General features: G+C 36.8%; 1 long non-coding RNA gene across 1 annotated transcript; it reads right to left on the bottom strand.

The window, feature by feature from the left end:
* Nucleotides 1–2,376: 2,376 nt before the first annotated feature.
* LOC311338943 lies at nucleotides 2,377–4,455 on the bottom strand. The gene is made up of 3 exons (XR_014633187.1): nucleotides 4,348–4,455; nucleotides 3,456–3,518; nucleotides 2,377–2,482 (listed from the first exon to the last, which is right to left on the bottom strand). It is a non-coding gene; the product is annotated as an uncharacterized lncRNA (long non-coding RNA).
* Nucleotides 4,456–5,756: the final 1,301 nt, after the last annotated feature.

Consider the following 5,756-nt stretch of genomic DNA (forward strand, 5'->3'; position numbering starts at 1 on the left):
TGAGACAATCCTCATCTATTCTATTGAGGCGTTTCAAGTCTCAACAGTGTAAACATAAGTGAAGTGGATATCATAATTGTCTCTCTCCAAACGCCCGTCCATGTTTCTCCACGTAATCTCATCAGTTTTATATTTTAAAATGGTTATCCCCTAGTTATGTCCGTTGTAGATTGTCCTGTATAAAGTTACTGTCAAATTGTTACAGTATAATGTATGCACCTCAATCAGATCAAAAATTGAATATAGACTTATCATACGAGGCAATAAAGAGTTCTGAGTTTAAAATGTTTTATACCACTGTTTGTTTCTCAAAAGCAGATTCTACAGAAAATGTATCCTATGACCTCTCAGAATTCGGCTTTATGTTTTATCTTGACACTGCCTTAACATTATAACTTAATACCGCTCCAGAGGAGTTCAATTCTCCAGGGATAATTCTGCTTCTTTTTCAGAGAGGCTTGGTTCTTTGTTTGTTTGTTTATCTTCTGAAACGAAGTACATTGAAATCTTTCACACTGGCCGAAAGAACGGGAACACAAAATAACGTTGCATATACAAAAGATTATATAGATTTGCGTATATCTTAATGCAACCCCGGTAACACTTTACAATAAGGTACACAGAAACGTAGGTAGTTACTGAGGAACGAATGAGTAACGAATGAGTAACGAATGAGGAACGAATGAGGAACGAATGATGAACGACGAAGTGACAGTTACTCAGTAACTACTGAGGAGTTACTGGTAAACAGACCAGGGGACTACTGAGGAACGAATGAGTAACGAATGAGGAACGAATGAGTAACGAATGATGAACGACGAAGTGACAGTTACTCAGTAACTACTGAGGAGTTACTGGTAAACAGACCAGGGGACTACTGAGGAACGAATGAGTAACGAATGAGGAACGAATGAGTAACGAATGATGAACGACGAAGTGACAGTTACTCAGTAACTACTGAGGAGTTACTGGTAAACAGACCAGGGGACTACTGTATTCGTTACTGAGTAACGAATGATGAACAACCAGGGGCCCTAAAGTGACAGTTACTCAGTAACTACTGAGGAGTTACTGGTAAACAGACTAGGGGATACTGTATTAATGAATCATTATGTGAAATAGCAAACTGACCAATTGATTATGAAAGCAACTGAATTTTCCTGGGATTTCACAATTAGTTAATAAATTAACAAGGCACAGACGGGATGATTGTCATATTTTAATAAAGATATTCACAATACATACATTCATATTCACATTTAAGGTTTATTATGTGGCATTAGTAATGTTGAAGGCTTAAAAGCAATTGTCCACCACTGCAGGGCACGCTTTAAACCTGCCTCCCTTGGTTTCAAGCGCTGTCGAGGGCTGGCTTGGGTCCCACACTGGATCGACTGGTAGAGCTGGATCTGACTGATGAGTTGTTACTCTTTCGCGATCCATTCGTTCCCCAGTAGTTAAGCTTTATGAATCATTCGTTTACCAGTAGTGAAGCTTTTTGTGTACCTTCATGTAAAGTAATGCATCATACTGAGTTGTTACTCTTTCGCGAACCATTCGTTCACCAGTAGTTAAGCTTTTTGAATCATTCGTTTACCATTAGTGAAGCTTTTTGTGTACCTTCATGTAAAGTAATGCATCATACTGAGTTGTTACTCTTTCGCGAACCATTCGTTCACCAGTAGTTAAGCTTTATGAATCATTCGTTTACCATTAGTGAAGCTTTTTGTGTACCTTCATGTAAAGTAATGCATCATACTGAGTTGTTACTCTTTCGCGAACCATTCGTTCACCAGTAGTTAAGCTTTATGAATCATTCGTTTACCAGTAGTGAAGCTTTTTGTGTCCCTTCATGTAAAGTAATGCATCATACTGAGTTGTTACTCTTTCGCGAACCATTCGTTCACCAGTAGTTAAGCTTTTTGAATCATTCGTTTACCATTAGTGAAGCTTTTTGTGTACCTTCATGTAAAGTAATGCATCATACTGAGTTGTTACTCTTTCGCGAACCATTCGTTCACCAGTAGTTAAGCTTTATGAATCATTCGTTTACCAGTAGTGAAGCTTTTTGTGTACCTTCATGTAAAGTAATGCATCATACTGAGTTGTTACTCTTTCGCGAACCATTCGTTCACCAGTAGTTAAGCTTTTTGAACCATTCGTTTACCAGTAGCGAAGCACTTTCGGGTTAGTTATAAAACCCCAAACCACTGTTGATGACAATGAGGGATCTACAGCCACTTTAGTTAAAAATGTATACAACATAGGGAAATATATATACATATACTGCGCTCATGACACATAATAACATATAACATAATAACAGGATAATATAGAAAATATTAACAATTTAAAACACAAACAGAAACAAAAAAAGGCATTTTAAAATGTAACAAAAAAAGGCACTCTAAAAACAAAACAAAAACCAGCTCTCTTCATCTGACACGGCTGTAGCGATCCATCGCCTCTTCTGGGGTGAGGACTGAAACAAAGAAAATTATAAACATGTATTAACAGTAGTATTTTGTCAGGATGATGGTAGTGCAGTTGGTTAGGGGTTTACTAGTATTAATACTATTCTTGTATTAGGGTTATATAGTGGCAAGTTAGTTCTAAATTACATTCTAGAGTAATGAATGTACAGAGGTATAATAATACTAATTATTCAATTGTAATTTCCAGTAGTATCAAGAGTACTGTGAGTGTACTGTCTATTCAAGTAGTATTATCTGTACTCTTTAACAGTAGGTTATTATAAATCAAATGAGCACAACTAGAGAGTAAAGTGGGAGTACTGTATAGTTTAGACAAGTGGTAGAATAAGTGGATTATATAGTTTAGTGTTATTTGAAAGCCATGTTCCTGCTGTAGCTTCATCCATTATGCTGCTTTGAACAGTCAGACGTGTTCAGACGTGGCTTTGATATTATAAGCAGACTTGGGACCAGCTGACCACCTAGCTTGTTAAAGAAATGGGTAAGAATTGATAAATTAATCCAGCACCATGAATATAACCATAACCAAAAACTTTTTTATTTTCTACTTAGTAGACTAACTTAAAGTGGCTTAACTGACCTCAATCTAATTTATGTCATTGTCATCATACAATGACATACATCATACATGTCATCACACTTTCCGGTTACGATATCATGTAAAGGTAGATACTTGGTTACTGCAATGTTCAAGTACAAATGGAGTAAATATTACTAGCATCCTCTTGTCTTGGATCCCCTCTAGACACTAGCCTTCAACCAGTTAAGGTGAGCACCCTTATTTTAACATCATAAAACCAGGAAGTAGAAAAGAGGTTTAAAAGTAACACTATTATAGTGTTTTCATAGTGATGTTCATCAGTTATTAATCATTATACTGTGTACAACTACATTTCACAGTCACATGAATCTGAGTATATATGTTAAGTATGCTTAACATTTAAAATAAAAATTAATTACCTGCTTCCTCTGCTGCAGTTTGGCTACTGCGCTGTTCGGATTGTTCCCGCTGACTCGATGGCGCTGTAACATTTTGGAGCACAGAAAGCATGGTTGGTGTAAGGGGCTCAAAACCTTATGAATGATATTGATGAATGCATACAGTGACGTTTTTGTTCATTTGAAAATTGTATGGATACCTTAAAAAAATATATATACAGTTAGTTAAGAAATAAGGGTTTTATTCACTTTGGGCAATGACATTATCCATTGTCTTTAATGTTATAATATGTAATAATAATATGTATGATCATATGTCATTTTGATTTAGGACAAATCATCATCAACTCATTTGTCATGGTTCCACATGCAGTCCATTGTGTAGAAGACATGTTTGAGAGATTCAGTTGTTAACATTACATACTGTAACTATGGACTAAAATGAAAAGAAAAAAAACAGGGAGAAAGGTATTACCGTAATAGCACTATAACAGTGTAATGTAGCAGTCTTCGGGTTTTTTAGTAGTTAAAAACAACTCCAAAAACTATTCAAAGACGTGGTAACTGGCGCTAACAGAATAACTTTACAAGTCCAATTTCAAAGCTTGGACCACATTTTCATCGCATATCGCCTAATTTAACATTAGATAAGTGGTTGAACCGTCGGTCTTTTGACCTAGTTAAGAGTTAAACTTTTGTGTTTGACAGATAATTAAAATTTGCTTGCAACGTCGGCTATCTAGCCAGCTAGCAATCCATTGGTTAGTGACAAGGTTAGCTAGCAAGGCCAAAAAATACGTGATAGAACAGACGTGGTACGATGTCAAATTAGCTCATTTTAGGAAGCTAAGCAATGTGACCGAATCATTACACTCTCAATTAATAATGAAATAACTTTAAAGCATGTACTTACATTCTAACATGGCTGTCTCTACATGTGGAAGCTCTTCCGTGGGCTGCCTTTTTCTCTTACTCTTTCGCTGAGTCTCCATTGTCAAGTCCTTCTGCACGACCTCCTTGCCCGTCGACGGAAGAGAGTGGGCGTGTCCGACGCATGGGGTAAAACGATCTGCGTATTATAACGTGCCCCTACCCACTGTACACGTCCGTCGACGACTTTACAAGGGACGTTCCCGAATTGCATTGTGGGTCCGCATGTGCAAGACTATCAAGACTAGTCTTATTGAGGGAAGACAGACTTTTAAAAAGAAATTAAAATTGATAAAATGGCTCCAAAAGAAGAAGTTACTTAAAGCCAAAATAAAATGCAAACTCTGCAAAAAGAGCATGAAAATGAAGGAAAACGCAAACGTTGACGGACTGCAGTGGTAAGTATTCTTTTTTTTGTACGGTTTTTATCGATGACTTCCTTTGTTTACTGATATGTCATGTTATAAATTCAAGTTCAGTAACATTAATATTTATCATGAAGAAATGTGTTGTCTTCTGTAGGCAGTGCCGACGTAATAAACATAGAGGGAAAACGACGAGGAAGTCAGTGAGGTGCGGGTCACTTTTTGAGAGGAGCAAATTGTCCCTATTCAGCTGGATGAAATACATTTATAGGTAAGGTATGCAGTAGGGCTGTACGGTATGGACTACAATTTATATCACGGTATGATTTGAGGCATATACGGTAATGCCGTATTATATCACGGTATGTTCATTTTATCTTCTAATTTCTATATAAATGTTTCTGAAGGGGTATCATCAGCCAATCAGCGTTCACTCCCTGAGGGACGTAACATAACAGCCAATCAGCGTTCACTCCCTGCAGTCCAGACTAGAGTGAATCGCAGCACTCCCGGAGCTCTATATCTAAATAATATAATTAAGCAATAGATCACGACAGGCTGTGGTATACGGTCATTATACCACAGTTATTGAGTAATTGTAATTGTTGTAATTGAATGTTATTATTGTGTCATGCACACAGTTATGACTTATGCCTTCTTAGGCTTTAAAAACACTTTGAAACTCATCAAATTCACATCGTTTTGGCCAGAGGACCAGCATAATTTCTTAACCGTGCAAACAAAATAATCTTTGACTTTGACATGTTCTAGAATTTTTTATTAATTGTCGGTCCTAATGTTTATTTTTCTGTCTTCTACTACTTTATCACAGTATGGAAGGGGGAGATTTGGAGCTACCTGGAGGAGGAGAAAATGGGTCTTCTTCCTTGGCAGATTGCTGCATGACATTGGCCACGAACACCAATAACATTTCATTGAGTTTTGTTGAAACTTCTTTTCTTTGTTAGATTTTTTCAGTGTTCTTCAGAAATGCCTTGTTAAAAGTGCAGCCTTTATTTTTGTTCCA

The sequence above is a fragment of the Micromesistius poutassou genome, assembly GCF_964030765.1.
Source record: "Micromesistius poutassou genome assembly, chromosome: 2".
In the NCBI taxonomy this organism is placed as follows: Eukaryota; Metazoa; Chordata; class Actinopteri; order Gadiformes; family Gadidae; genus Micromesistius; species Micromesistius poutassou.